This window comes from Protopterus annectens, chromosome 1.part1 (assembly GCF_019279795.1).
Source record: "Protopterus annectens isolate FY-2018-M chromosome 1.part1, PAN1.0, whole genome shotgun sequence".
In the NCBI taxonomy this organism is placed as follows: Eukaryota; Metazoa; Chordata; order Ceratodontiformes; family Protopteridae; genus Protopterus; species Protopterus annectens.
In genome coordinates this window covers 534,926,687-534,949,752 of record NC_056726.1, presented here as the reverse complement: position 1 = coordinate 534,949,752, position 23,066 = coordinate 534,926,687, and positions in this window count along the sequence as shown.

Below are 23,066 nucleotides of genomic sequence, written 5' to 3'. Positions count from 1 at the left end.
AATTCCAGAAAGCGTTGAGCGAAGGAGTTGGTACATCAGTAGTTTTCCCAGTTAATGGTGGGGTAGTTGAAATCGCCCATTATTAGGGTGTTTGGTTGAACCCTAATATTTTCCAGTACATCAAGAAAAGAGTGAGAATCCTGGGGCATGGTGGGTGATCTGTAGCAAGCTACAACTTGGATTGCAGTTTTGCCCAGAGTTAGTTGCACTTGGATAACCTCGGCTGCATTATGCTGAGCAACTAGCCTGGAGGTAGAGACTGCAGGTAGAGCCAAAAATAACACCTCATGATGGACCTAAAAGCTGCAGCCCTAGAAGAGGCATCAGCAGCATCATAGCTACACTTAATAGAGTGGCAGGCCACTTGAGAAGCAGAACCTAAAAATGATCAGGCAGAGGGGAGCATAAATGTGACATATGGCACATACAGGATCTTTTTTAGGGTTTTTTATACTAGCTGAGAGTCAGACTGCCCTGGGCGGGACATCCCTTCTATAAAGAATACTACAACAGTGATACAGAAGGACATATAAGGTATCTCACCAAGCCATAAATAGTGATAACATATACATCAGTGGGCAATAGTGTCAGACCAGAAGGAAAGGCCCATAGTTCTACTCAAGATTCTTCCTGTCACAAAAAAGTAGCTCTCAAAAGCCAGTCTTAGACCTGTCAAAACGAAATAAATTTCTACTAGTACTAGAGTTCAGAATGCTAACCTTGCAGCCTGTAGTACCACTCCTTTTCCCCACAGACCTTTATGGTAGCCTGGATCTCAAAGGTACTTCATTTCCACTTAACCATAACTGGAACACTCGGTAGTGCCTGAAAGTGAATGTGGGTGCCCAGTACCAATGACCTTTGGTTTATCTACTGTATTTGCAGGGTGTACATGCAAGAGCAAGGGCATTTGTATGCCCTTACCTGGACAGCAGCCTCACTGAGGTCCCACCACCCAAGATCAGTTAACCTTGGACTGCTTCCTGACTCCAGATCTCTCTCTCACAATGTACCAATATCACAGTTAACCATATCCCAATAGATCAAGATGTTCTTCATGTTTCACTGTTGCAGTCATCACACTTGGCAGAGGATTTTTCTTTTGGTGAAACCTTACATATTTTAAGTGAGCATTTCCACTGGAAATGCCAAGACTATCCTCAGTCCAAAAAGAGGCTCAGAGAATTTCTAGATTTGCCAAAACATAAGCCTTTAGCAATACCACCAGTCCTGGATGTTGTGGATGATGTCTTTATATAATCCAGTTCAACTCCTGATACTTTACCCCCCTGCTCCTCGGAAACCAGACAGGTACTACAGAGTACCTGACTCTCACAAATTTCTTTTCAAAAATCCTACTGCTAACCCAGAGGTCATCTCCCAGTGGCCTAAAGATATCAAAGCAACTACAGCTAAGAATACCATCCCTTTGGACAGGGATTCCAGAGCTTTGGATTGATGGGGTAAGAAAGTATATACCTCTGCAACTCTCGCCGTTAGGGCTTTGAATTGTCAGTTTCACATGTTAAAGTACCAACAACATATTATGGAACTTATTAAGCAGAAAAATAGCTACCTTTACAGACTGTGCAGAAGTTAAAGAATTGCATGAGATTGTGCATTCTGCAAGCCAATGAGGGGCAATGCCTGCTGAATCTAGGAGGCTGTACTTGCAAGAATTCTTTGACTGTCTGTATATATTTAGCTTTTTCTTGCATCTTTTTAAGAACCTCTTCTGCTTTGATGCCAAACAGATTGTCATTGTTCAAAGGAGCATCTAATAACTTTAATTTGACATGGTCTGGCAAGGTCTACTCCTTAAGCCAAGCATGCCTTTTCAGTACAGAACCAGTGACTGCTGCCCTGCAAGATGCTTCTAGGGCATCAAAGCCACACTGCAATGTATGCTTGCTGACTTGGCTTGCAGAGTACATAAGCTCATGCAATTCTTTATTTTCTGACCAAACTTGGTCACCCAGGTTCACAGTTGATCCTGTACTCCTAAGCTGCATTCCCCTTTTCAACAAATGATACAGATGAGAGAACTGAGGCCATAGTTTACTACCTCATCAACTTGATCCTCCAGACATCTTTGCAAGGCAGACATGAATAGGATGATGAGGAAATTCCTCAAGATTCAGATGGGGTTATTCTGGCTTTGTCTCCTATCGGATCTGTGAGCCTTCCCTCCACTTCCCATATAGTGATATCTCCTTCTCTGATCCATCGCATGGCTTTGGAGCCCTCAGCTCTGAGAGCACCAAAAGAGTCTGTGTTAGAGCCGAAGATGGGTAGGTCTTTCAAATCAGTTTCTCTGACTGATTCTGCTCCTATCACCTTGGATTGGGTGGAGTCCTGGAGCCAAGGCATTGGATCTGGGGGACTAGGGTCTACTCCAATGTTGCTGGAGCCATTCTTGCCCCACAGAGCTTTAGCACTAGATAGTTCAGGTCCTGCTCCCTCCTCAAGGTATGGATCCATGGCATGGTCAGGGATTGGCTGCTTTGGAGGTTTCAGCCTCTGGTGCAGCCTGTCATGGCTTCTCCCAGCCCTTCTGCATTTATGATAGTAGAGAGGGCTTTCTCTCATCCAAGAGATCTGACCTTTAGCTCTTCCTTGGACCTTGCACCTATTAGCTCTAATCCAATCAGACCTACACCACAGGGACAGCTTGTACCAACTAGTGTCCAGTTTCCCCAGAGGAACTTCCCCTCTCTTCAGATACCTCCCCAGAGCATCTTACTGAGAAGGTTCCCCACAAGGACATGTAAATGGAGGCACATAAATTCCCCTATGGAATCTCTCACAGAGGATGCTGACTTTGAAGAAGGAGAATGGTCTCCCAAATCTCCACCAGATGACATCTCATTTGGAGACATTCTAAAGATTCGTAAGCAAAAGGGTGGATGGTCTTCAGATACTCCCTCCCCAGAAGAGTCAGTATTTCTGGAAGCTTTTTGTTCTGGCCCATCTGCATCTTGGGTGACTCCCCTGGCTGATGAGCTTATTGACCTAGCCTCTCACTGGGCTAGAAAGGAGTCAGAATCTGTTGAACCAATTTCCCAACATCCAGACAAAATTTTGGCAGCACTGAAGGACAGACCCCTTTGGTGCAAAGGCGTCCTTGTTGATGCTACGGTTATGGCGGTAGCCACAAAAAAGGAGCTAGCTGAGCAGAGCTCCTCTGTCTATCCCCCTTATAGAGAGTTCAGGGTGTTGGACAGATTTGGGAAGTGCATATTTGCTTCAGTGACTTTTGCCTTGAGGTCCCTGAATTATTTAGTGCACTTTACAAGGCTGTAGAAGGATTTGACCAAGGAAATTTATAAATCCCTCTCGGAGTCCATGTCTGTGGCAGACTGTAAGAGGTCATCTTCACAGCTGGGCACTATTATCCATTTCCACTTCATCCGTGAGGTTGATATCCTCTACTGCAAGAGGGTACATCACAGGCTGCTGGTTCAGGCATTGCTGACCGGAGACATACCTGAATGCAGTTATGTGATTTTGCAGAGCCTTTCAAATTTTCTTTCATCAATGCTGCTTTTGGTGAAATGTCCTTGTTTGGCACTTCTATTAAATAAACTCTTTCCCTCAGTGAACAGGAAGGAAAGACTCTGTCTGGCATAGGGGTTCACTTTTCTATCCCTCAATGATCCTTTTCCCAGAATCAAAGAGGGGGCAAGCAAATTTGGTTTTGTAAATCCCAGTTTTCTTTCCAGCACCTACATGAGGATAACTACTCCGGGGCAGAGGAGGGAGTTTAAATGGAAGACTCCATCCACACAGCAGAGGAGGCTCACAAAACCAAGGTTTCTGTGACTGCTTACCGAATAGACCCAGTCATCGCTCCTGAAGGGCTGCCAACTGCTCACCTTGGGAGGCAGTTGGGGATGCTTTTCCTTGCACCCAGATGTCTGGGTTTCTATAACAAAAGATTCTTGGGTGCTAAAAATATCCAGAGGTTATTTCATACCATTTTTTCAGATACCCCCAACCAAAAGAAGAAAGCTTTTCAAAGTTCCACCCAGTCAAAGAGAAGCTGCAGCCTGAGAGATTCAAAAGTGTCATCCAGGAGGTTCCACCACACCAAAGAGGATTCAGAACTTATTCAAGGTTTGGTGCCAAAGACAATAGGGAAACTGAGACCATTTTTGGATCTAAACAACCTGAACTTATTTGTGAAGAAAGTTAAAGTTTCAAATGGTCATGTTTCATTCCATCCTGCTCTTTTTGTGCAAGGACGATTGGATGTGCTCAGTCAAACATCAGGATGTGTACTATTACATCAAGATAAACAGATGTTCCCAAAGATACCTATGCTTTCCACTTGGGGGCCAGTCACTATCAGTTCAGAGCCCTGCCGTTTGGTCTCACCACAGCCCCCAGGGTGTTGTGCATGGCAGTGCTGGCAGCTCACCTGAAGCTGCTGAGATTCCAGCTGTTTCCATACTTAGATGATGGCTTCTCACCGCCCCAACTGGGCTTCTCTTAGAATAGTCCAGGGACTACATGCTACAACTTTGTCAAAGACTAGGCATTTCAGTCAACATCTCCAAATTCAATACAAACTACAACCAGTACAGAGCCTGGAGTTCATCTTTGCCCAGTTGAACACAGTAAGTCAGATTGCCATTCTGCCTACACATCATGTGTTTACAATTAAGTTTCAGGTTCACTAAATTCTTGTTCGCCCTGCTCCTCCAGCCAAACTTCTTCCCCAGGCTCTAGGCTTGATGGCAGTGGCCATAACTTTAGATCTGATGTTGTCAATCTTCATTCATTCTTGATGAATGAGAATCTGTTACGACCCCTTGGAACCATCTTGGCTGTTATACAGCTTGCGGCAGACAAAAACTTTTAAGCTAAGGCTCTACCCACAATCTCTCTCTCCATTACCTCAGATCTCATTTGCCACTCTGAAAATAAGACTCATCAGCTGATACTCTTAGCTAAGTGCCTTTTTATCTACTTTTGGTTAAAACTTTCTCATTTTGAAATATTAGGTATGATCTCTCTCTCTCTCTCTCTATATATATATATATATATATATATATATATATATGGATTCACTTCATAACATTGAAATATCAAAATACTGAAACTCAAAACACTGAAACCAAAATACTGAAACTTCAAAATCTTGAAAACTCAAAATACTGAAACTCAAAATACTGAAAGCATATTGTAAACTCATTTAAACAACATAAATCATAACAATTTCTACCAAATATATGCGGGGCAAGCCCCCTGCACCATGTGGGGAGCTGCACCCCACCCCTGCTAATTAAATATATCAACTCCAAGATTGCACATAGTGTAGTTAAATGCAATCTTGGAGTAGATATATAATTAGCAGGTGTGAGGCAGCCCCGTACGGTGCAGGGCTTGCCCCTACATTTTAGAAATTGCTATGATTTATGTTGTTTAAGCTTCGCCAATATGTGCTTTCAGTATTTTGAGTTTCAGTGTTTTGAGTATTCAGTATTTTGAGCTTTCAGTATTATGAAGTTTTGTCATTTTCAGTATTTTGAAGTTTCAGTGTTATGAAGTGAATATATATATATATATATATATATATATATATATATATATATATATATATATATTTTTTCCCCTGGCTTTCCTTTATCTGTGCACGTGTGTGTGCGTGCCTCTAAACAAAAGAGCCCATCAGGATTCAAGCAAAGTAAAGACTGTGGTAGAAAGATGCCCAATTCAGATGGGCATCTTTCTTGTGTGTATTGTCTGGGTGCACCTCACTTAGATACTGGCTGTAAGATCTGCCAAAGATTCAGTGCCCATACTCTGGTAGAATGCCGCAATAAGCTTATTCTGAAAGGATTGTTAAAAATCCTCCTTTGAAGAAGCCCTCTCTAAACCAGAGTTGTCCAAATTGCCTAAATTGCAGTCAAAAAAGAGAAGCCATTCTGTGCCAAACTCACCATCGGCACAAGAGTTAAAACCTCATAAGTTGCCGGTTCCATCTGTGTCTTTAAAGGCGAGGGCTAAGGTTGAAAAATGACTGAGAAACAACCATTGGCACCAACGGTTAGGTCCTCATTGGTACCGATGATCCCTGCACTGATACTGACAACTTCGGTGCTGACAACCTCATTGGCACCAACAATTTCCTCAGCACCAGCTTCGTTCACCTCTCATTCTGCTCTGGCTTCACCTTCTGCTCAACAGTCTATGGTGCTGAGATTCGAGACATTTCTACCTCCCAGGACTAAATATTCCCCTTCTGTGGACCCATTTTTGGGTCAACTCCTCAGTCCTTTCATTGACAGGCCAGAGTCTTCCTTGGGAATTTTGATCCATTCATCCAGAAGTCTTTCTGAAGTGGACATAGTTAGATTGGTAGACCAGCTTTTGGCAGCCAGGTGTCTTCCCACACCTACGCAGCCCTCCCTCCCTTCTGGAGCTGAGGTATTTTCTCCTAGGACTCCAACAGACTTTCCTCGTCCAACCTCTTTCCAAGGTTTGAAGCCTACTACTTCGACTGTCCCATTACCAGCTGTCTCTGTGCTGACAGTAGACCCTACCTCCACACTGGGATTGTCTCTGATGTCTTCAGCACCATTGGATCCATTGCCAACATGGGACCATGGTTTGGCTGTCGGTTTCGGATGTTAGCATGGCACCATCTTTGGTTGTCTGGGCCCTGGCAGTTTCGAACCCTCCTCCAGCTCCTGCTTTGGAGGGTGGCTCATTGAAGCAGGATGTGACCCTGGTTCCAAGGTTGTCTTTCTCGGTTCTGGGCTCCCATCCCAGTTCAGGTGGGTCTGCCTTCCAGATCATGGAGAGAGTTTTAGCCTCAGCGGTATCCATATATGTCAGTGTGTCACATTTTTGTACCCTCTGGTTCACAGCTGTCACAGTCTATTTCATTGGAACAGCAGGCACAGGAGCTGCAAGACACCACTGTTCAGGGTCCCACTTCTTTGGAATCTTCCTCAGAGATCCCCACTGACTTGCAAGAAGAGGCACCTAGAGTCTCCTGAAGATGTCTTCTTTGGAGACAGCCTAGAAATCCTAAAACAAAGGGGTGAGTGGAAGCCCTCAAACCCATCCTCTGAGGAATCTGTGTTCTTGCAAGTGTTTTGTGCCACCCACCTGTTTCCTGGGTGACTCCACCCACTGATGACCTCATTAAGCTTATCGTACAGTGGGCATGGAAGGCTCCTGATTCCACAGAGCTCATTCCCTAGAGACCAGATAAAATTTTGTCAGCCCCAGAAGACAAGCCACACTGGGGAAAGGGTTCAACAGTAGATGCCATGGTGGTGGCAGTGGCCACCAAAAGGGAACTTACTGAGGAGAGTTCTACTGTCCATCCTCCCAAATGAGAGTCTCAGACAATGGACAGGTTTGGGAGGTGAGTCTTTGCATCACTGATCTTCACTCTTAGGTCCTTGAATTTCATGTCACATTTTACTAGACTCCAAAAGGATCTAATAACAGAGCTTTTGGATACCCTTGCAGGAGCTGTGTCTGATGAGGTACTGGATAAATTTGCCTCAGCTTGCCACCCCAGAGTCTATTTCACACTAAACCATGTGGCTCATTGCTCATGCAGCTGAAGGAATGTCTAGAACAGTGGGTACAGGCATTGCCATAAGGCGCCACACCTGGATGCACTTGTGTGATTTTGCAGAGCCTTTCAAGTCTTCCTGCATCAACAATCCTGTTGGCAGTTCTTCTTTGTTTGGCCCAAAAGTTAGAGATACACTAGAAAGATGTGAAAAAGATGGAAAGACCCTTTCTGCTGTGGGCATTCATTTCTCTACTCCTCAACAATCCTATTCTAGAAATCAGAGGAGTGGAAAAATGTGGTTCAAGAAATCCCAAGGTCCTTTTCAGAACATATGTGGTGATTACATCCCCCAGGGCAGAAGGGGGACGTCTAATGGGAGACACCCTCCCCCATGGCATAGGGGGTCCGCATAATCAGGGTTCCAGAAATTCCTTTTCTAGACAACCCTACCAGCGCTCCTGAATGGAGGCCTGATTGCTTACCTCTGGACATGATTTTCACTGCACCACACAACCTGGCTCATGATAACTTAAGATACTTGGGTGCAGAGAATTATCACTAGATATTACAAGATTCCCTTCAGTCTCTTACCAAAGTCCCAAAAGCGAACCTCTGATGTTTCATCCAATCAGAAGGCTGCAGCAGCAATGGAAATTCAAAAGCTGCTCCAAAAAGGAGCCATCCAAGAAGTCCCACCAGACCAAATACGATCTGGATTTTACTTGAGATTCTTTTTAGTGACAAAAAAGACAGTGGACTGGAGACTAGTATTAGATCTCACCCAACTGAAGAAGTTTGTTCAATAAACAAAATTCCAGATGGTCATGGTTCAGTCTATCCCTCCTTTTCTGGTGAAGAATGTTTGGATATGCTCTTTAGATTTTTAGGATGTGTATTCCCACATAAAGATAGACAGACACTCCAGAAGGTATCTCTGCTTCCAGCTGGGAGCCAGTCATTACCAATTCATAGCACTGCTCTTCAGTCTCACCAGAGCCCCCAGGGTATTCAACAAATGCATGGCAGTGGTAACAGCTCACCTAAGGCTGTGTGGATTCCGAGTGTTTCCATACCTAGATGACTGGCTCTTCACCACCTCCTCCAGGCATCTACTACTTTCTGATACACACTTTGTGCTACACCTCGCCGAATCATTAGGCATTTCAATCAACAAGGAAAAGTCCCAGTTGACTCCTACACAGGATCTAGAATTCACAGGAGCAAGACTAAATACAGTTTCTTGTATAGCCTCTGTTTCTCTCCCCAGGCTACAAAAATCCCAGTTGATTCCTACACAGTATCTAGAATTCATAGGACAAGACTAAATACAGTTTCTTGTATAGCCTCTCTTCCTTTCCACAGGCTACAAAAATTAAGGTCACAGGTTCAGACAATCATTTCCTGAAACAAGGTACCTGCTTGCCTGATACTTCATGCTCTGGGAACCATGGAAACAACAATAACCATAGTACCCCTAGAAAGGTATCATATGAGGCTACTTCAATGGCTCTTGGTGACACAATGATCAATTCTTTCTCATCTGATGTCTCATAATTCTAATAACAAATCATTGCAAAAAGGATCTATCCTGGTGGATGAAGTCAGAAGAAAACTTATGGGGCTGTACCTTTTCTCCCTCTCTCTCTGCCCAAAGCCATAGTGGCCAGGGACACTTCCCAGATTTGGTGGGGGGGGTCATTATCTGGGAAAGACAGTCCAAGGCACTTGGTCCCCAAAAGAGGACAATTTGCACATCAATGTCTTAGAATTGAGGGCAGTGCTTTTAGCGTTGCAAGCCTTTCAGTCTGTCCTTCCTTCAGGGACAGTTGCAGTCTAGTCAGACAACATGTTAGTAGTCTGGTACATCAACAAGCAGGGAGGAAGCAGATCCTACCCCGTGTTGGGAAGCCCTTAGGATTTGGCAATGGGCAATCACTTCCAACCGCTTTCTGATAGCAATGCATATCCTGGGAAACTCCAACGTGATTCCAGACAAACTGAGCAGATGCATCCTCCTACCTCCCGAGTGGTCTCTCAATCACAACATAGCGATAAAAATAGTTTGTGGTTGGGACCAGCATTGCTGAAATATTTTCGTCTTTTCGATAAACAACAAATGCAGCAGCTATTTTGCCCTAATTCCCCCACACAGGGAGTCCCCAAGAGATGCACTCCTCCTCGTTTGGCTCCCAAGACTACTTTATGCCTTTTCCCTACTCCAGTGATTCCCCAGTTCTTGACTAAAACCCAAAGGTTGAGTAGCAAAGTAATTCTCATTGCACCCTATTGGCCCTGTCAAGTCTGGTTCCCCTTCCTTTGGCCTCACCTAGTTCACCGCCCCTGGATTTTGGACCCAGTTCCGGACCTGTTGTCTCACCCGGAGGGACTGGTGCATCCCAGTCTTTGCAATCTCAAGCCGATGGCTTGGTATCTCCAATTCCAGTAATTGCCAGGCAGAACAACTTACCTTCTTCAATATAAAAGATTCTTCTGGCTTCCCATAAACCATCCACTAGGAACCTCTACCTTAGCAAATGGAAGTTTTTTTCAATTTGGGCCAGTACAAACGATATAAACCCCTTTTCAGCATCTGTTGATAAGGTCCTGGAATATTTAGCTTCATTATTTGAACTGGGAACTTCTACGTCCACCATCAAAGTCCAATTGGCAGCTATTTCCAGTTTTCACAATGGATATGAAGACTATTCCTTGATGTCTCATTGTTTATGCAAAACCTTTCTTAAAGGTGCTTTACATCTAAAACCCTCATTCAAAGATCCTATAGCACCATGGGATTTGACTCTAATACTACAGTCTCTAGTTTGACAGCCCTTTGAGCCAGCAGCTCAGACTTTTGTCTTGGAAGGCCTTCTTCCTGGTTGCTATCACTTCTACCAGGAGAATTTCCGAATTGCAGGCTATGTGTGTGAAACATCCTTATATCATTTTTCACAAGGACAGAATGTCACTAAGAATAATCTGTCCTTTCTTCCAAATGTGGTATCAGAATTTAATATTAACCAGTCTATAGACTTCCCCGTCTTCTTTCCAAATTTTTCAAATAAAGGTGAATACTGCTTGCATCTTCTGGATGTCCACAGACAGTTAAATTTCTACCTGGACAGAACAAAACTAACTAGAAAATCATACCAATTATTTGTATCCTTTTCAGGATCCACTTTGGGTAAACCAGTCTCCAAGGTTACCTTATCAAGATGGCTTAGGGATTGTGTTACCTTTGTCTACAATCAGAATAAACTCAAACTACCTGCTCCAGTCAGAGCACATGCCACCAGATCTGTATCTACTTCAGCTGTCTTTCATTCTAAGGCCTCCATGGAAGAAATATGTGAAGCTGCAACATGGGCAACTCCTCATTCCTTTATCAATCATTAAAATTAGGTATGCTCTCCAGGGGAAGAACATCCTTTGGCTCTGTAGTACTCAGGAACATCCTTTCTTAGGGCCTCCTGGGGATCTAAAGTATCTGGGGACTCTGCCCCATTCATCAAGAATGAATGAAGATTGACAACATTAGATAAAGAAGTTATGTCCTTACCATAATGTTCCATCTGTGTTGTTGATCTTCATTCATTCTTGATATTCCACCCTCCTGCCCCCTCCGAAGGACTTCTGGATGATTGGATCTTTGTCCTGGGAGGTTTGTAGGGTTCTACCGTAGACAGGGCTTCTTTCTTTCTAGCCTGCAAACTTGATCTGAAGTAATAGAGATGGGCATTGTGGGTAGAGCCTTAGCTTGAGAATGTTGGTTGGTGCGAGCTGTATAATGGCCGAGCCATTTCCAAGGGGTCAGAACCAAGTCCCATTCATCAAGAATGAAGATCGACAACACAGATGAAACACTATATTATGGACAAATCTTCTTTTTCTCTTGGGGTGTTACTTCATGTGTTCTCCAATGGACTCTAGTTGTTCAATAGATCATTCTGCAATGTCCTCTATCCTTCCCAGTCAAACTTGCCAGTGTGTGCAAAAATCATCTTTGTTGGTGGATTCAGTCAGATGAGATTTACCTGAGGTGTCCATTTATTCTACCTCCACCAGTGACCATGGTGACCACAGATGCCTCCCAGTTGGGGTTGTGGGGCATTTATTGAGACAGGTGGACCAAGGCATGTGGTCCCCCCCAAAGAGACCAATTCGCACATCAATGTTTTAGAGATAAGAGCAGTTCTATTTGCATTTCAAGCCTTTCAAGATGTTTTTCCTTCAAGAACTATTGCGATACAAACTGACATTTCTGTGATCTGGTATATGAATGAACAAGGGGGAACCTGTGCCTACTTCCTTTGTTGAGAGGCAGTGAGTGTGTGACAGTGCATGGTCTTCTCCAACCACTTTCTATAGACAACACACATTCTAGGGAGATCCAACGTACTATCAGATAAAACTCAGCAGATCCATTTTGTTACCTCAAGAGGAGTGTCTCAGTCGGTAGCACAGATGGTTTTCCATCGTTGGGGCCAACCTTGCTGGAATCTCTTTGCATCCCCCCAACAACAAGAAGTGCAGCAGTATTTTGCTCTAATCCCCCCTCAGGGGCAATCACCAAGAGATTCTCTAGTCCACATTTGGCTCTCAGTTTTTCTTTATGCCTATCCGCATTACTTCTGATTCCAAAGTTCATACAGAGAACACATCTGTTTAACAGATTAGTTATCCTCATTGTCCCCTTCTGGCCTTGTCAAGTGTGGTTCCCTTTATTTGGTCTCATCTTCGTTATCCTCCATGGATAGTGAACCCCAGTCCAGATCTCCTTTCATATCACTCAGGGATGAAACATTCCGATATCCCAGGCCTAAAACCATAAATACATGGTTTCTCCAACTTTTATCTTTGCAGAAAGGCTCTACCAGGAAGATCTACAAAAGTAAATGGAAAATATTTTCAATTTGGGCTGTTGAGAAGGAAACTGACCCTTTTACTGCTCCTATTTCTTTGGTTTTAGATTTCTTAGCCTTTATTTTCAGGAAGGTGCTAGTTTCCCCACAATCAAAATACAATTAGTAGCCATATCAAATTTTCATTCAGGACAGAAAGCTTTTTCTCTAGCTTCTTCCACATTGTGCAAAGCTTTTCCAAAAGGCACATTTGTACTTAGGCCCCCAGTGAAGGATTCATCTCCGCCATGAGATTTGACAGTTATAATTCAGAGGTTGACTCAAGAACCTTTTGAACCTTCAGCCAAAACTGATTTAAAATGTTTGCCTTGGAAAACAGCATTTCTAGTAGCAATTACATCTGCAAGGAGAATTTCAGAACTCCAGGCTCTATTATCCAAATCCTCCTGTATTGTTCTTCACAAAGACAGAGTTACCTTGTGGACCAACCCTTCCTACTTACCAAAAGTAACCTCTGAATCAAATATGAAACAAACAATTCATTTGCCTGTTTTCTTCCCTAATTTTTCAAATAAGGGAGAGTACATGCTACATCTTTTAGATGTACACTGACAACTACATGGTACCTACACAGAACAAAATATTTCAGGAGATCAGACCAGTTGTTTCTTTCTCACCAAACAGACAGGTATCACCATTTATTAAGGTTACCCTAGCCAAATGGATTACTGATTGCATTTATTTTGTATGTACTCAGCAGGGCCTCTCCCCTGTCAAAGTTTCTTAAGGCACATTCAACTAAATTCATGTCTACTATTACTGCCTTCTAGTCTAGAAGTTCCATTGATGACATTTGCACTGCAGGTACCTGGTCTAATGGTCATACCTTTATTACTCATTACAAATTAAGAGTTGACCTCAAGAAGCAGAGCTGCTTTTGGCTTGGCAGTTCTCTGGAATATCCTTCCGTGAGGGCGACCCAATATTCACATAGCTGGGGATATGCTGAGTACAAATTAAAAGGACAACATTCAATATTACATTTATGTATTCTACATAGCTATGCATCTGTGTTGTCCATTTTCATTCTTCCACTCTCCACCCTTCTTCCCCCTTCCTTTCAACTTCTGGAGTAATTTTATGGATATTTTGGAAACTTTTGTTCCAGATTTGAGCCAGAGCTTTACTGTTACTTCTGCCTTCCTTCTCTGTCTAGGATCTATAAGGCACCAAACTTGATCTGAGGTATTGTAGGGTGGCTGAGGCTTTATGGGTAGAGAGAGGAGCTCTAGAGTTGGATCCATAATTGTGTGATATGCAGCCAAGTCAGATCTGTAACCCATAGGTTGAGGAAGAATGAAAATGAACAACACAGACACATAGTTATAGTGAGTATATAACTAATTTTTCATCTCAAATGTTTTAATATTTAAATTCACTTTTGAGGATGTGTTTATCTGAAGTTCACCACAAGTGTATGAATGAAAGTACTAATCTATTAAAGGAGCAAAGGGTGGAATATCCAGGATTGTTAGTGCACGTAACAAAAAAGTGTATAATTTAGTTTTAATTAATGATATCCAGTACACTTTTTAGAGTTAAAAATAATGTTTTCTGAAAGCATACAAGCTTCACATTTGGTGGGGTGTGGGAGGAGAAAAAAAAAGGACAGCAGTCAGTGTAATTGGGAAAACATGCTGTAATGTGCTTTAGTATGGTAACCCTAATTTTAGATTAGGTTATGCATGTGGACCCAGCTGTCTATTTGGGACAATTGTCCCTCTCTCTGGAGAGTTAAACGTCAATTATTAGAACACACAGTACTATGTATATTTTAAGTTTGTGGGGATGGAGGTGTTCTGACAATGCATTTCATTTTTTTGTGGGTTTTCATTAAAACAAAAAAGTCTTGAGAAATGTGGCAGATGTCCAAATGGAAGTGAGAAGGAACAAGTGTATAAAAGATCATCCTGCCAAACATTACTGAGTGTATATAATACTAAAGTTGGAAATCACATATTAAAAATTATGTAAAAATAGACAAAAAGGAAAGAGTACTACTATATTCTATTAAGAAATGCAGAGTATAAATAATGCTGCAGGAGACTCATTTGGAAAGAAATTACATAATTTGACAAAGGATTTCAGCATGGATATTCAGCAAAATATATGGGACAATGAAGAGTAATAATACCGATTGCTAGAGGAGAATCCAGGTGATAGAAGAGGAAAAAGATAATGTTGATACATTTCTGATAGTAAGGGGCTACTGGCAAGGAGGATTATGCTGGCATATATTTATATTTCACCAAAAACTGCCTTTATGGAGCTTAAGAAAATTTGAGGAGAAATCGTTTTTTAGTAGGGAATATTACTTGCAGGTGAGTACTACAACTTGATTTGTAATAGTAAGGATGCATCAGTGGGACCTAGAAGATAAAATATAACAGAAGAGGGTAGATTTCCTAAGACATTTTTGAAAATATTTGGTATGTAAGATTTGAGTTCAGTAGTAGTAGGAACTCAGAATTTACAAATTATTCCCCAAGGTACAATAACTGGGGTAGACTGGATAGAAATTATATTTCACAGGGCCATGTGCATTTGATTGGAAACTTTAACACACATCCAATAACCATTCCAAATCATGCAGAGAAAAACAAAGATAAAAATGCAGGTTAATGGAGTAAAAATGAGACACTGGCACTTTCCCACCTACTAGTTAAAAAGAAAGGAATTTAAGGAATGGCTAGTAGAAAAAAAAAAAGAGTCATTAGGGAAGACAGTTTTTTAGAAGGAATAGCTAATGAATTAGATAAAATGTAAATGGAGTTTAAAATAGGGTAGAAATAAAAGAAAGAGATATGGTCAAGAAGTAATAGGAATTATTTAGAAAGGCTGTCAATGGTTAAAGTATTGCAGAATAAGGGAAATCTCAAAGAACTAGAGGAGAATGCTAGAGAGAAATAGGGGAATATTTGAATAATATGCACAAGTTTAGACATATTGCTGTTAACTCTTTTTGATAATTCTAGCACAAAACCTTTTAGCACTGGGACTTGGACAACAGAAAGCAGAAAGGGTTGTCACCCAACTCGGGGAGTCTATGACAAGAAAAATAACCAGAGATCCTATAACAGTATTAGAGGTATTTCAGAAATTTTAATTTGTATAAAGCAGAGGAATGTGGAAACCATGAAAGAGTATGAATGGAAATATTCATGGAAGACTTAATTATGCCAAGATTACTGGAAGCAGAGTCTAAAAAAACTAATAGTTATGATACCAGGAGATTAGATAAAAAGGGTGATGCATAATCAATCTGCATGGAAGCCTCCAAGAACAGATGATAACCCTGTGGAAGTTAGGAGAGAAGAAAGTGATTAGCAATAAATATCTGGACAATTTTATGTAATAGTATTTTAAAAGGGTAGGGGAAGCACCAGCATCTTGGAAGAAAGCTGGTGTGTCTGTAATCCAATGTGGGTAAAGACCCATCAGACCCAGCCTCATATAGACATATTTCAATATTGGTGTTTGTCTATACTAGCTAAAAGAATGGCACAAGTTTTGTGAAAATTGGTAGATATGGATCAGTGTAGTTTTATGGAGGGGAGGCAAACATTTGACAACATTAATAGAGCAATGATGATCCAGATGGAAACAATGTAAAAAAAAATACTGCTGCTGTTGGGTCCTGATGTAGAGAAAGCATTTAACAAAGCTGGAATTTTATGAGAAGGACAATGGAAGCACTTTGATTCCCTATTGCAGTAATAAGGATAATTAGGAAGATATATGAAGGTTCAGAGACAGTATTAAAATAGGAGGGTTCCTCTCACATAAGTCATGTTTGAGCAGAGGAACTAGGCAGGGGTGTTCTCTTCCCCTTTATTTGCTGTATATTTAGTGCCACTCAAAGAAAATAAGGGACAAAAATTCAAGGATTCAATTGATGTTAACCAAAAAGAGCTGAGTTTATTTACAGATAATTTATACTTGATAAATCTAGAAAAGTTTTGTTTTTAGACAGTTTAAACACTTTTAGGATATAAAATTAATGAACATAAAAACAAGGGCTGTAGCTGTAAATTATGTACCTACTCATGATTTGGTTAAGCAATTTCCATATTTATGGGGACATGATATAATTAAGTATATAGGAGCATGGATTAAAAAGGCTTAATTTACAGTAGTTAAAGATATGTGGGAAGATCCTGCACAAAAGATAATATAAAAACTAAGAAACTAGAAGCTCTTATTTGTGGATATGGGTAGTAATATACAAGCAGTGAAAATGTTTTAATCCATTTAGTTTTATATACAGGTCATGCATATTTTATCAACCACAGGAAAATTGTTTGTTGATAATTAATAGAATCTAAGAAGTTTATATGTGAAAGAAATGGGGCAAGAGTTAAATGGGATAAGTTGATCCTTCCAATATAGCAAAGTGGTTTAGGATTATTTGATTTTAAGGGATATTTTAGAGCTAAGCAGTTAAGGCGGTCCCCTCCAGAATGCCGAAATTCAAAACTTCGAAACCCATATGATCGCAGACCATATGTTCAAAGTTTTTAAATACCAACATTCTGAATGGGAAATCACTGAAAAACTATCTTTAAGACCCATTGGTCCTTTGTTACCGAAAGCCAATTTTCTTTGAAGAGGGAGAGCCTTCCTCCTACTTTTTGGTGAGTAAAGGAAGGACAGAGGGGGAAGGGGGAGTCATTGTGAATTTGTGCCTTAGAAGGGTGGCTTAGAACTTCCTGACTTTGGGGAGGAAATGGTGCACTGTTTGGTTCTCTGCTGGCCCTGGGATAGTGGTCCTGGATGGTCTTGTCCCTGCGGGGCTTACTTTGGCCCTGTCTGCTAAGTGCAGGGAAGGACCAGTGCTTTGAGGGAAAGTTCCTGCTGAACCTGGGAGGTTGAACCTGAAAGAAATCTTTCACTGTTTGCATAGATTTTGCTTTGTCTTCCATCTTTTTAAGCACCTCCTCTGCTTTTCCTCCAAACAAGCACTTCTTATCCAGGGGTGCATCAATAAGTTTAGACTTGAGATGATCAGGGAGAGGTTGTTCCTTCAGCCATGCATGTCTCTTAATGACAGATCCTGTCACTGCTGCCCTGCTAGAGGCTTCTAGGGCATTGTATCTACAGTGTAATGAGTGTTTGGCCACTTGACAAGCAGAGTGCAGTAAATCTGTTAACTCATTTGAATTGGCACAGTCAGGAAAGGTAGAAATCTTTTATTTTAATAGTTCCAAAGCATGTTGCTGATATTTTAACATATGGAACTAACAACTGAGTGCTCTGTTAGCTAAGGTTGTAGAGGTGTATATTTTTTTTACCCCATCTGTCCAGAGCTCTGCAGTCCTTGTCAGAAGCAACACGATTCTTGGCAAAACTAGTCTTAGCTCCTTTAGGTCCCTGTGTAATGACCTCTGGGCCTGCAGCAGGATTTCTGTACAGGTATTTGTGAGAATCTGGTACTCTGTAATACCTGCAGTCATCACACTTGGGTAGATTCCCAAAGCTGAGGAAGGGTGGAGGCAGTCAAGAAGAGTTAGGGCTGGCTAGAATGCCTTGCACGACTGCTGTTGCAAAACCTGCCCTGGATTTGGAAAAGATGGGCAGGTGGGTAATGCTTGGTGAAGGTGTGTACAAATCTCCAGGTAGCAGCTTCCAGGATGTCCCTGGTAGGGAATCCCCTGAGAAATGCTGTAGAGGTAGATGTTGCCCTAGTGGAATGTGTTCTGACCCCTAGAGGGGTTGGTTTCCCATGGTGCTTGTAGCAGAAATGGATGCAGTGTGCTATCCATTTGTAGATTGTTTTGAAATGCCCTTGCCCTCTGCCCCTGTTGCAAAGCTGACTAGTAACTGGTCAGATTTTCTGAAAGGCTTAGTCCTATCAAGGTAGAATCTAAGCTATCTGTGCACGTCCAAGGAGTGCAGGATCCTTTCCCCTTTGTTTTGAGGATTAGGAAAGAAGATTGGCAAATGGATGGATTGGTTGAGAGACACACTGGACACCACTTTAGGCATAAAGGAAGGGTTAGTCCTGAGGGAGCCTCTGTCAGCATGGAAAATGATGAAGGGTTCCACAGCCATAAGTGCTTGTAGCTCAGAGACTCTTCTAGCTAAAGTGATGGACAGAAGCAGTCCCTTGTTGTGGTTGCATGCTGCTGCCCACCAAAGAAACTCTGTCCTTAGACAGGGTATGATAGGAATGATGGTTTCCAGGTCCTGAGAATGTTGGCACCAAAGACTTTTTAAGTACCATTGAAGTTTCCTCATATGCAGTCTGGCATATGGAATTAGTAGGATGCATGAGGCCATGAACCCTAGGGCCTGCAGAATTTTCCTTGAGGATAGCTGGGTTCTGGTGGCCAATAAAGTGAAGTAGCCTGTCAAAAAGGCTTGCTTTTCAGAAGTGAGGAATGCCATCTGGGATGCTGTGTCCAAGCTTGCTCCCAGAATACAATCTTTTGACTGGGCACTAGTTTTGATTTCCTTTTGTTGATGGTGTACCCCAGGGATGTGAGAAGGTTCTTTACAAATGTCAGGTGCTCCAACAGCAATTCCTGACTGTCCGCCTGTATCAGGCAGTCATCCAAGTACGGGTAAATTTGAATATTTCTCAGCCTGCAGTAAGTAATGGCTGGAGCCAGACATTTTGTGAATACTCTGGAAGCAGTGGATATGCCAAAGGGAATTACAGAGAACTGATAATGCATAGATCCGGTCCTGAAATGTAGATATTTCCTGCAAGACTCCACTAAAGGGATGTGCAGATAGGCTTCTTTTAAGTTTAGGGTGACTAACCGGGTATCCTTGGCTAGCATAGGTAGAAGCTGTTGCAAAGTGAGCATTTTGAATTTTGGTACCACCAGGAAGGTGTTCAGGATAGAAAGATCCAGGATTGGGTGCCAAGAGCCCTCTTTTTTGGGTACCAGGAAGAGTCTGGAATAGAATCCTTGACCTATCTGTTCCGCTGGAACCTGTTGAATAGCCCTGGTAGAGAGCAGGGATAGGACTTGGTTTTGTGCCTTTTCCCACTAGTTTGGAGGAAGATCTGGGAACGCTTTTGGGGTTGGCAGTGTGTGGAAGTAGAATTTGTACCCCTGAGATACAATGTTGGGGACCCATCGGTCTTTCGTGATGGACATCCAGTTTTTTTGCATGTAGGGCAAGTTTTCCTCCTAGGGGCACAAAAGGCTGGGAAGAGGTGGGGAGTGGAGGAGAGAAGTCATTGTGAGTTCTTACCATAGGGAGGTGGCTTAGCACTCCCTGCTTTGGGGGTGGGGGCACTCCATTGCTTAGATATCTGCATACCCTGAGACTGTAGTCTGGGTGGACTGTTTCCCCTGGGTCTAAATTGAGATGGCCTGGAGGGGGCTGGAAAGGACCAGTGTTTCGAGGGGCAATGCCTACTGAATCTAGGAGACTGCACTTGTAAGAATTCTTTAACTGTCTGCATTGATTTAGCTTTTTCTTCCATCTTTTTAACAGCCTCTTCTGCTTTGGTGCCAGATTGTCATTGTTCAAAGGAGCGTCTAATAACTTTGATTTGACATGGTCTGGCAAGGTCTGCTCCTTAAGCCAAGCATGTCTTCTCAGTACAGAACCAGTGACTGCTGCCCTGCAAGATGCTTCTAGGGCATCAAAGCCACACTGCAATGTATGCTTGCTGACTTGGCTGGCATAATGCATACATTGCTGCAATTCTTTATTTTCTGCACAGTCTGTAAAGGTAGCTACTTTTTGCTTAATAAGTTCCATAATATGCTGCTGATACTTCAGCATGTCAAACTGACAATTCAAAGCCCTAATGGCAAGAGTTGCAGAAGTATATACTTTCTTACCCCATCTGCTCTGGAATCCCTGTCCGAAGGGGTGGGATTCTTAGTTGTATTTGCCCTGATAACTTTAGGCCCCTGAGAAATTATCTCTGGGTCAGCAGTAGGATTTTTGAAAAGGAATTTATGAGTCAGGTACTCTGTAGTACCGGTCTGGTTTCCTAGGAGCAGGGGGTAAAGTATCAGGAGTAAGGCTGGATTCCATAAAGATGACATCATCAACAACTTCCAGGACTAAGGGTATTGCTAAAGGCTTATCTTGTGACAAGTCTAGAAATTCTCCGAGTCTCTTTTTGGACTGAGAATAGTCTTGGCATTCCCGATGGAAATGCTCTCTTAAAGCATGTAAGGTTCACCAAAAGAAAAATCCTCTGAAGGAGAGGCAGAGGGAATGGATTCCTCTGCATCTGAATCCTCATAAGCAGATAAGGGCATGTCTTCATAATCAGAAACCTCGGAGTCGTCGGACTCTTGGCCTGCTGAAGCTGCTGGGGACTGATCGCTTTTTCTCTTAGCAGGGGAAAGCTGACTTCCCCTAATCAGCATAATAAGGTCTTCTGCCATTCTAAGCATTTTATGTTGTGGCAAGGCAGCAGGTGTATGCACTTTGTTCATCAGTTTTCCAGGCGTAGCGCGTATTCTTGGCCTTAGAAACTTGGTAGCTTTAGACAGAACTGAAGTCAGTTTGTGTCAAACATAGGTAGTGTGAAGAACTTCCTGAGAAACTGGTGCCTGCTCAGCGGCTCCAGATCCATCCAAGGTAGAGACATCCGCAGGTTCCATAGTCAAAGAAGAGTCTCGCAGCATACTGTACTCCGAACGGGTCTTGGTAGAGGCCTGAAAATCCACTGAAGTGGGCATCAGGGTCTGTGAAAGTGCCTGAGTACCAGTGAACTGGCAACTAGCTTAACAGAAGCATTGTCGGCAGCTTTGGACCTATGCAGTCTGTCTCTGTCTTTATCCTTATGTTTTTTTTGGAATATTGGTAGTCAGATGGCTTACTGAAGCCATTTCAGAATATGGAGATCGAGAACAAAAGAATTTAGTGACAATAAGGGCCAGACGATGAATGGTAGGTATTTGCTTTCCACAGGCAAGACAATTGTTAACTTTTTCTGACATCGGTTAGAGCAAGAAAAAAGGATCCTCAATGAGGTACTTAGCTTTAGAAGACTTCAGGATGATTCAATTCGTAAACAAAAACTCAGGTAGTGGCCGACCGGCACTCGTGCACACTGCTTTGGGCTCCTCAGCAAGAAAGACTGATGTAATGATCTCGGCTGCCTGTTTTTATACTCCTGACGACCTGACGTCAGTCCTGGAGCGACAGCAACTGACGCAGAAATACTAAGTCTCTGGTATTCGGGCCGACTGACAACTACCTGCAGGCAGATAACCCAAGTGTGATGACTGCAACAGTGAAACACGAACAACATCTGACAACCTGCTTAGCGGTAGGGTCGTTGGAAGGCTTAGCCTCGTGTGGTCTGTCTCTATCTTTATCTCGTCGTTTTTTCGAAATGTCCACGGATTGTTGGCTGATAGACACCATACCAGAATAAGAAAACGGAACACAAAAATAACTGTCTTCAATGAGAACTCTACGGTGAATGGTTCTCGCATTAAAGAGGTCACAGAACCAACAATGGGGGACGTTGTGGTCTGGGCCTAAACAAGTGATGCAGTAAGAATGGAAGTTTTGGAGTGATATCTGCTTTCCACAGGCGAGACAATGAGAAGTTATGTTCTTACCATAACATTCCATGTTAGTTGTCTTCTTCTCGCCTTCTTTCTTGATGGATGGGTTCGGAGCCGATCCATGGCTCCAACTCGGCCTAATACTAAAGCTCGAGAGCTATTTTTACCGGCTCGAGGCTATGCTATGTCCCATAATGCTAGGCGTCTTATACCCAGATCTCATTTGATAGCTAACACTATGGACATATATGTCCCACCACAACAGAGAACAATCCACCTAATCATAGATACAAAAGGGAGAAGGATATATCTATCTATATATATATATATATATATATATATATATATATATATATATATATATATATATATATAAGCCCTCTAGAAGAGCTAGCAAAAAGAGGGAGCAAGGCAGCTAGCTGGGGAAATAAGTGAGGTGGCAAAAAATTCTCACAAGATACTTTAGATCTCCCAGGCTAGGGGGATGGAGGGTGGGACGCAAGAAAGAAGGCGAGAAGAAGACAACTAACATGGAACATTATGGTAAGAACATAACTTCTCAATGTTAAGTTGTCAATCTCGCCTTCATTCTTGCTGGATGGGACGGCGTCCCTAGCACCTAAATCCTGGGTGGCTCAATGGAACAAACTCTTGAGTACCGTGGAACCAAAATCAGCCCGACTTCTGGAGGCCATATCGAGCTTGTAATGAGAAATGAAGGTATGAGGAGAGGCCCAAGTGGCCGCTGCACAAATGGAATCCATTGGCAATCTTGTTTGAAAGGCTATTGAAGAAGCTAAAGCTCTGGTTGAATGGGCTCTAGGCTTAGTAGGAAGTTCCCTGTTCCTCAACTGATAGACCAACATGATAAGACAGGACAACCACCTGGACAAAGTTACTTTAGAGACTGGTTGGCCTTGCTTCTCCTCCGCATAAGAAAGGAAGAGCTGGTTTGATTTTCTCATTTGCTTAGTTCTATCCAGGTAGAAGCATAATTGACGGTGAACGTCCAAACAATGTAACTTTCATTCAGCTCTATTGGTGTAATTTGGGAAGAAGACTGGAAGATCTATGGTCTGATTCAGATTCTTCTCTGAGATTAATTTG